Here is a 10,738-nt window from a genome sequence, read left to right as displayed (position 1 = left end):
TGGATCTGGACTGACTAGTCTGGACTGACTCTTATCCCCACTCCATCCTCCTTCCCTTTAGTTTTGTGTACTTATGGACACAAAACTTATGATGATGTACCCTGGAGCACAATGTGGCTTTGTATTGTTGTCTCTGCACATGTGACAGGTTTGTCTACAGTGTCTAGACGTCACAGCTGAGAAAGGGAACGGGAAAATTAGCAGCTTCACCGGGGTGTTGTGTTTACATCAATGCCAATCAGAGAGAAGTGAAGCTGATGATGTAGAGTCATTTGACTGGAGTGTGAATGTCATTTCTTCCCGTTGTTGCATATACAGTGCAGATGTAGCATGTTATTTCCCAGTAAGTGAGTGAAACATAACATTGCCAATTACAATGACGCAGAGTTCTATATCAGTGGTTTTCAAAGTGGGGGCCGGGGCCCTTGGGGGGCCACCAGGGGTTCCTAGGGGGTCCTCAGCAAATTGGAGGGAAGATGAGAACAAATGTAAATAACAAAATAAAATCTATTGTATTTTGGGCATTATTATAAAATTTAATTTACGATAATATAACATATCGAAACCTTATTTGCCATGCTCATCTTTCTAATTGCCTGCCAGACAAATGATCATTCATGACATCATGACCATTAACCGTTAACTGTTTCAAAACTCAGTGGGTTTTTTTGTTTTGTTTTTGTCATTGTGGCCATCAAGGCATTTATGGAGCAGCTACAGTGTCCAAGACAAATTTCCCTGAACGGGACAATAAAGTTTAGCGTATCGCATCGTATCGTATCGTATCGTATCGTATCGTATCGTATCGTATCGTATCGTATCGTATCGTATCGTTTGCAAAGGGGGTCTCCAACCAGAAGCTAATGCTATGCGGGGGGCCTGGCCTTAGAAAAGTTTGGGAAACCCTGTTCTATATCACACTTTGCGTGTAAAATTGCGAGTAAAATTAAAGGACAATTCCAGGCTAATTCAACTCGGGGGTGTATTTTCCTATCATTTTAGGTCTAAAAGAAGGAATCTGAAGATTTTCAGTTTAATTGCTCCTGTTTTGCAGTAGTTGCGTCTGTCCCCGCATCGCCACGGCAGCAATGAATGGGTGTGGATGTAAGTTCCGCTGCTTAGGCTGTTTACAGCCCTCAAAGCCGCATTTTTTTTCCACAGACAGCATCAGATGTCTACTCAAACATGCACCGAGAAGTTTATTTACTTCAAGCAAGCCGACATGTTTGTAAAACTAGATCTAATTCAAAGTCTCCCGGAGTCTCGCGCGAGCCCGAAGTTGCAGTGCTGGTGTATTCAGGCGCAGTTGGAGCTACCGTTTGTGTCATATCAACTCTTGACTTGCTTCTAGTGTACATTTTTTTCCACAGACAGCGTCAGGTGGCTACTCAAACATGCGCCGAGAAGTTTTTTTTACTTGAAGCAAGTCAAGAGTTGATATCCCTGTGTTTATGACACAAACGGTAGCTTTTCTCACTGCGCCTGAACACACCGCGCACGGCAACTGGGTCTCGCGCGAGACTCCGGGAGACTTTGAATTAGATCTAGTTTTACAAACATGTCGGCTTGCTTGAAGTAAATAAACTTCTCGGTGCATGTTTGAGTCGCCATCTGACGCTGTCTCTGGAAAAAAAATGCGGCTTTGAGGGATGTAAACAGCCTCAACAGCGGAACTTACATACACTCCCATTCATTGCTGCTGTGGCGATGCGGGGACAGACGCAACTACCGCAAAACAGGAGCGATTAAACTGAAAATCTTCAGATTCTTTCTTTTAGACCTAAAATGATAGGAAAATATACCCCCGAGTTGAATTCGCCTGGAATTGTCCTTTAAGAAGAATGAACATATGGGATCTAATTTCACAGTGCTAATTTCGTCCGATGCAACACTGTAGGCCTACACAGCGAATTTGGTAGATCGGGGTGCGCCGAGATGGGTGTGGCAGCACAGTAGGGAGAGGAGTCGACAGATTCAGTGACAATTTCGTGCCAAAGGGCTGCGCTGAAGGTGCGCTGAAAGCTCGCCAGCTCCAACCTGGTCTGAAAAAGCTGAACTGCTTCAATTATACCTTGGGACAAGCATTCACAAGGAACATTTAATCTTTTAAGGTCACAGGGGGACTGGAGGCACTCTCACCAGACAGGTCAGCAGTCACAGGGCTGATATACACTACAGAGACAAACAATCATTCACACTCATATTTATACCTTTGGGAAATTTAGAGTCACCAATTAACCTCCTTTTTTGGATTGTGGGAGTCCCAGGAGGAAACCTAGACAGGTACAAGGAGAGCACACAAATGAATGGATTCTAATTAGTTTATTTTTGTTAAAATGAATCAGTGTTTGTTTAGAAAGGTTGTAGTTTATGACGTAATGCTTGATCATTGTTTAATTCTCATCTCTTTACATCTTTTGATCAGGCTCATTTATCCCATTGAGTAATATGTTGAGACCTCAAGATGCTGAGAGGTTTGCTAGACAAATAAAACATATCAGGTCCATATGCAGGAACTGGGTCAATATGGTTAGGTCAGATGACAGATAATCCCAGTGAAATTAATATTGTGACAGTTAGTATGCCTACTACTAGCTAAATTGTATATCAAAGTTTTTTTTCTCTTCCTCACTTCATGATAGCAGCTATCTCCCGAGCAGAGATGATGTAATTCAGCAATGCACAAACAAGTTCAGTTCCATTATTCAAAAAATATATATATATAATCAAAGTCTGTATAACTTGATATGTATGATAGGTAAGATGAACACCAAAGTGCAACTGAAATGTTGCTGCAAGAAAATTGTTTGGCGATTGTTGAGGCATAGCAGAGAAAAAGCAAGTCAAAGTATGGACAAATGCAAATTATGACATGACTCAGGACTCTTCAGTCCTGTCACCTAGCAGAACTAGCTGGATCAATAGTTTTATATCTTAACAATATTCAGTCTTTTCTGGTGGTCTCGAAAAGGTGTCCCCCAAGGTTCAGTCCTAGGACCCATTCTTTTTTTCATTTATATCAATAACTTGTGTGAAAATTGATCAAATGCTTTATAAAAGTCTACCTAGTTTGATGTTAACCTTTTAGTTATTTTTACATCTTATTTTTAAGATAGTAACATATTTGATTGATCTTTGGGACTTTCTTTAAGAAGGAGACACTAAGATCTATTATGTAATTAAAGACTAACGTGTCCTCCCCTTCTTTTCTCTCCTCAAAAAGAGGTTGTTGTTGTTTCATATGTTTATGAGTTTCAATAAAAAAATGTTCCTTTGATTTGCGGTCTTACACCTGTGTATGTTCTAATGTTCATCTCTTGTGTCTTGTAATAACTTTGAAAACTACAAGTGTATTTTAGTTGCAAAATAAATACTGATATCAGACAGTAGATTTATTGAATATTTCAGGCTCAGTGAACTCAGAAAATTAGGTCATCTCGGAGTTAAAACAATTTATTTGATGAACTGATTGAAGAGTTCACATTCTCTGCTGGCACTAACTGTCATGATTACTTTGAACTTCATTTCAGGGGCTCTTTTTTCTTACATTTAACTCACCTTCAGTTTCCTTCTCTTCCCTGAGTAGCTGACAATATAATAATACCTGTTCCACTGCCTGTCTATGCTCATACTAATCACATGTTGTATCTTGGTGTGTCATGACAAGACAGGTTGTCCTATAAATAGGTTTTATATGATGAGATGTATACATGAGATGTGTGTGTATATATACCTAGTTCCATGATTTTTAAAGCGAAACTGCTGTATTCAGTTTTTCTACTGGTTTTAATAATGAGGAGGACACCTCTGTGGATACTACAGCTGCTGGTAAACACCTGCTTAACGTCATCAAAGTAAAGGTTAGCATCAGTCTCAGCGCCAACAGCTCCCTGGTGTTTCTGTCCTCTGTAGCCTACAGCATAGGTCAAACACTGACTTTAAAGGGATAGTTCAACATTTTGGTAAATTGGCCCATTGCCATAATCGCTATAGTCATAGCAGTAGGTTTGTTACCTTTAATTGTCGGTGTAAGCTATTTTTTAGAATGGTGGAGCAGAGCGGCAGGCTGCTCAGAGCTACGCTATGGAGGCTAATGCCCCAAATATCGAGACTGACAAATACCAGAGTCCAAAGTGTATACGTGTGTAGCCTATAAACAGAGTGCGAGAGAGGAACACACACACATACACAGAGGCTACACACACACACACACACAGCTGAGGGGTGGGAGCGCTTGTCGACCGGCGTGGAGAAATTGGCAAACTCATCAAATACACAATCCAAAAACACTTTCATGGACAAGTTGTGACCTGCACATTCACCACGCTATATAATAATGGAACGTTCAAGGTAAATTCAGAGTCTGCTTCCTGAAAAACTGTCCCTAAAGGCACCGCGCATCAGCGGTTTTGCATGAATTTCCCTCTAAAACAACTCTGTCTGGTAACGTTCCGTTATTATCTCATAGCGTGGTGAATGTGCAGGTCACAACTTGTCCACCAGAGCATTTTGGAGTTGTTGGATTGTGTATTTGATGAGTTTGATGAGGGAAACCAAGAAATTCCCTTAGCCTCAGTAGCTTAGCTCTGCTCCACCGTTCTAAAAATAGCTTGCACTGACTCACTAAATAAAAAATGTTGAACTATCCCTTTAAAGGTGAAACGGCTTGGTGGAGACAGCTTTCATGTGGTGTGCGAGCCACCAAATGGAATTGCCCTTTAAGGGATTAATAAAGTAGTCTTGAGTCTTCATGATCCCATGCTATTTCATGACGGTGTCACCCAACATCATCTTTTATTAGTGTTTTGATGGAGAGACCCCTAGAGGCCGTCCACACCAAAATGTTTAACTTTGTTGCTCCCAGGCAACGCCAGGTGACTGAGACTCACTTGCCCCTGTCATAATGATTGCAGCCCCTAGAGGGTGTTGAATTTAAACACACCGTTCAGAGCTATTTGCTTAAATGATTGATTCTGTCGTTTGATTCTGCCGTTACAGCCTTAATGGTCCACACAATTATTTTACACAGCATTTGCATATGCCAGGGGTCAGTCCCATGGTTAATTCAATTCAGAGCAGCAGTGTTAGATGCATTACTGTAATTGGCAGTTCTGAGCGTGTTCATATTTTAGCAGGTTCATGTCAGCCACACTCAGACAGTCGTAGTCTTCTTGCAGCCATCTCTCTCCCAGCGCTGAATGAGAATGAAGCGATGGAAGCTAATGTATGATCAGATGCCTCTGACCTGAACATTAAACTCATGTCTTGTGTTGTCTATTAGTCTTATTAATGTCTTTAAATTCCCGTCTGTAACACGGTGATATCTCTCCACCCCCTCCCCCATCCCTCCCTCCTCTACCCTCCCCTCTCTCTCCCTCCATCATTTCCTCCCTCTGTCCATTCATCTTTGCTTTGTACTAATCCTAATGTGAGGATATGTAATGGAGGGATTTCTCACTATCCCTTCTTCACACCACGTTTCCCACACCATGAAAAAAGTTTACGATGACAGGTCAAAAAACAAAGTTTGAATACGAAAATTAAAACCTTTTTGTCCATGCGCCCATTTGTGCATTGACTGAATTTTTGTGGATCATTGATAAAATATGATAAAACAGGTTGTGTTACATTCTGTTACTTTGTGACATCTACTGTGACATGAGCAAAGTGTCCTTTGTGTGTTCCCCTCTTGTTGTTTCCTGTTTTATTTTGAAGTCCTGTGACCTGTCTTCCTGTGTCATGGTCTGTGTCTTTTGGTCCCTGTTGAGTTCCTGTTTTATTTTGTAGTTTCGTGTCCTGTCTTCCTGTGTGCTCCCTGCTTGTGATTACCTGTGCTGATTGCACCACCTGTGTCTTCCCTTGTGTATTTAGCCTCAGTGTTCTCCCTTTGTCTGTGCCGGATTGTCTGCGTTTCTTGCTCCCCATGTTCCTGTGTTTCCCCGTGAAATTCCGTGAGTAAAATAAATGCCTTTTTGCCATCAAACCCGGTCTCCGAGCTGTCTGCATTTGGGTCCTGTTATCCCCACACCCTGACACAAAGGTAAAAGTGAAGTGATGTAGTGTTAAGAGACACGTGGAGTCCACATTAGGAGGAGGGTGTGGTAGATGGATGACTATAACACAAAGGAGCATTCCCGTGTGAAACTAGCTATGTAACCAAGACCGCAAAGAAATAATGAATTTAATGTTAAGGAAATATTTATCTTACCCCCCTATCCATAACCTTTTTTTTTTCTTTTCCATAATCTAACCAAGCCATGACCATTGGTAAAGTAACTGTGGTCAAAATAGGTATGTACACTGCTGACACAGCCTAAATGTTCATTATTGTGGTGATGTGTGTGTCGCCATAGGGCCGCTACTAATTTGGACGGACCAGGAAGAAGAGCCTCCACTACAAACAAGCTTGAAATATAGGGGCTTCAATACAAGACGGACATTACATATGAGCAGCATGGACGTATTTTGATGTTTTTTGGTGTGTCTTTTTGTTACGAAGAAAAGTGGTATCCATTTGCAACCGTTATATTGACATGCACTGCTATGCCGAGACCCCCTGTAACTCAGAGAAGCCACGGAGAACTCTGAAACTTCTCCCAGCCCTTAGTCGACATGAGGGTGAGTAGATAATGAGTGCAATTTGAATTTTGGGTGAACTATCCCTTTAACTCCATCTATTGGTTTATGTTTGGTTTAAGTGTTTGACCTATACTCCATCTCCAAGCAAAGTAAAAACAAATGGCTGCTAATTCTCACCCTGCACCAAGAGCAATACATCTTGCCACAAGGCTAGCAAAAGGTACGTTTATTTCAGGTTACTGTATGCTAATGACAACATAATTATGAATGTTTTATTCCATCTCTGTTAGTTTGTAGTCCCTTATTTGACTATTTTAGCTATTTACCAGATGGAGTTAAATTCTTCCAGCTATCTTCAGTGTATGTTGGTGTTGTTGAGTCCATTCACACATGGCAAAGTTAATTTCCAAACTGTTAATTGAAAAACATTACAGTGGTTATACAGCAGCTTCAGTGCAGTGGAAAGTGGACTGTTGTGTATCCTCATTTCTGCTTGTGTTACCTTCATAATTACACGATATTATCTCAAGACACTGCACTATAATAATTAACAGTTCCCTGTTATAATTAACAGTCCCACAGCAACAATTAGCAGTTTGCACCAATAGATGATTTAGATTATTGTGGAATTTGATGATGTTCAATTTATGGCACATGTGGTCCAGTTCACACAAATATAACAGGGATAAGAACAGCAGAAATGCACTGAAGACAGTTAGGGCAAGTGGGAAATGGGATCTGAGGTGACTGAAGTTGTCGGTGAAAAACAGTGAATTTGCAAATCCTCAGCAAAAGAAGAGAAAAGTACAAGTTACTGTGAGTGAGGAAGATTTCTACTGGAGAGATAAAAACTGAGTGACCTAAATCGCATCATGTCAGATCTAATCCTTTCCCTTCAATCTTTTAACCAGACCTTTATTAGTTTGTGCCAGTGACATGTATGATACGGCTTATTATGGGAGAAATATAGTGTCTGTGGCAAAACAAGTGTTACACTTAATTCTGTTATTCTTTGCTCTGCCATGATTAACTAACTGTCCACAGCCCCAAGACTTAAGTCAGAGTACAGCTCCTCCTGGACATAATATGTGAAAGTTGTTCAGTCAGATATTTACCTGACTTGAAGTACTAAAGAAGTTGATTTTCAACACTTAAGTATATGCAAAAGAACCTTTTTTATGTCAACACATTCATATTCCTCACCTGTATTTAATGAAACATCTAGAGTTGCTGTATCATGGAAATGCAGTGAGTATTAACATTTGAATAATCGGCATAAAAATACCACATATAATTCCTGGTTAATTACTGTTAATTACACAGATGCATTAGAGAGACAGTGAGACGGAGCCACTGAGCCTCAATCTGAGACACTTTGGTCGGTGTCTGTGTCTGAAAAAACAGCACAGAGAAAAGAAACAACGAACTAACTCTCCTAGTCTCTTGTTTACGCCTCAGTGGACATGCAGCAGACAAACCCAACACCGCTTCCACCGTCTCTTATGACATATGTGTCATTCTGGACGTTATTATGTTAAACAACTTGTGAAATGATTTCAGGTTGTTTTATCAATTTACGTTTTCAATGCATGACAACGGTGATAACACTGATGACCATGTCTTTAAAGGCATAGTTCAACATTTTGGCAAATTGGCCCATTGCCATAATCCCTATAGTTTAAAGGGATAGTTCACCCTAGAATGATATTTCGCTCATTATCTACTCACCCTCATGTTGACTAAGGGCTGGAAGAAGTTTCAGATTCCTCCGTGGCTTCTCTGAGTTACAGGGGGTCTCGGCATAGCAGTGCATGTCCATATAACGGTTGCAAAGGGACACCGGAGCTCTTCGTAAAAAAACACACACAAAAAAAACATCCAAATACCTCCATGATGCTCGTATGTAATGTCCGTCTTGTGCTGAAGCCCCAAATTGCGTAATTGTCCCGAAAAAAAATTAAATAAGTCTATATTTTAAGCTTGTTTGTAGCGGAAGCTTCTCGAAGCTCCTCTTCCTGGTCCGTCCAAATCTCGCGTGATTTGCGCCGGCGTCAGCATGCGTCAGTGCGGTTACTGCGAATCACGCGAGATTTGGACGGACCAGGAAGAGGAGCTTTGAGAAGCTTCCGCTACAAACAAGCTTAAAATATAGACTTATTTAATTTTTTTCGGGACAATTACGCAATTTGGGGCTTCAGCACAAGACGGACATTACATACGAGCATCATGGAGGTATTTGGATGTTTTTTTTGTGTGTGTTTTTTTACGAAGAGCTCCGGTGTCCCTTTGCAACCGTTATATGGACATGCACTGCTATGCCGAGACCCCCTGTAACTCAGAGAAGCCACGGAGGAATCTGAAACTTCTTCCAGCCCTTAGTCAACATGAGGGTGAGTAGATAATGAGCGAAATATCATTCTAGGGTGAACTATCCCTTTAAGGAGCAGGTTCGTTACCTTTAATTGTCAGTGCAAGCTATTTTTAGAACGGCGGAGCAGAGCCACAAGCTGCTCAGAGCTACGCTACGGAGGCTGATGGGATTTCTTGGTTTCCCTCATCAAATAACAACTCCAAAACGCTCTGGTGGACAAGTTGTGACCTGCACATTGACCACGCTATGAGATAATGAGTTGTTGTTTTTGAGGCAAATGCAGAGACTACTTGCTGAAAAACTGCCCCCGACGGGAATGCACATCAGCGGTTTTGCATGAATTTACCTCTAAAACAACTCTGTCTCGTAACGTTCCGTTATTATCTCATAGCGTGGTGAATGTGCAGGTCACAACTTGTCCACCAGAGCGTTTTGGAGTTGTTGGATTGTGTATTTGATGAGTTTGATGACGGACACCAAGAAATCCCATTAGCCTCTGTAGTGTAGCTCTGAGCAGCCTACGGCTCTGCTCCGCTGTTCTAAAAAGCTTGCACTGACAATGGCTATGACTAGGGCAGTGTTTTTCAACCTTGGGGTCGCCTGGAATTCAAATGGGGTCGCCTGAGATGTCTAGTAATTGATAAAACAAAAAATTACTGATAAAATATTTTTAAATAAGAATCGAGTTCAAATAAAATACAGCATATAAAAATATCTGAGCTTGCGCATCATGACTGATGTGCAGTCACATGATCGTGGGATTGCCAGACATTTGTGGTGTCAAAATGGGGTCACAAACCAAAAAAGGTTGGGAATCACTGCTAAAGGGATTAGGGCAGTGTTTTTCAACCTTGGGGTCAGGACTCCACGTGGGGTCGCCTGGTATTCAAATGGGGTCGCCTGAAATGTCTAGTAGGCCTAATTGCTTAAAAAATTATAAATAATGATAAAAATATTTTTTTAACTAATCATTATTCTTTTTAAAATTATGATTAAAAACACTGCACACAATCTTAAACAACTATATTGGATACTTCCACTTCCTTGAATACATTGTAAATCGAGTTAAAATAAAATACAGCATGTAAAAATATCTGAGCTTGTGCATCTTGATTGACGGCCGTGATCATGTGATCGCGGGGGTCGGCAGAAAATTGTGATGTCAAAATGGGGTCATGAGCGAAAAAAGGTTGGGAGCCACTGGATTAGGGCAATGGGCCAATTTGCCAAAATGTTGAACTATCCCTTTAAAAGTAGTTGAGTAAAAGTCAGGAGTTTAAAAACAAATAAAATATTCAAGTATGGTACAGATATTGATCATATAGGCTAATTAAAGTCATCATGAAACTGCTGTCATTCAGTTCAACATGATTATGTGTTTCTGGCAAAAAACTAGGGAGTGACTTATCACAGATATTGATTGCCATCTATAGAAGCCAATAGCATTGAATGTATTTCAAGTACCACCTGTAAGGTTGGCTGCACTCTTAACCTGCTACAGTGGAGGAGTTCTCTCCCTCACCTTCACCTCCCCCTATGACCTCATTGATGAGTCGAGCGGGGGATGAAACAGGGGAAGATGATGAAAACAGTTCTGGAGTGAGACTATGTCGTTACAGTATTATATTTGGGCCTTTAGATTAAGGTAGCTATGCTAGCGCTAGCAGGGAGAGACAGGCTCATTTTTGTTGGTGGTTTGTCGGTCCACTATGGACATTGTGACTGTGATTAGCAGGATTTATAGTTTTATAGAAACAATTTTAATTGGAAGCCATATTAGGAACATCC

This window comes from Trachurus japonicus, chromosome 6, assembly GCF_045865225.1.
Source record: "Trachurus japonicus isolate A0001 chromosome 6, Traja_1.0".
NCBI classification, from domain to species: Eukaryota; Metazoa; Chordata; class Actinopteri; order Carangiformes; family Carangidae; genus Trachurus; species Trachurus japonicus.
This window is presented reverse-complemented; position numbering follows the sequence as displayed.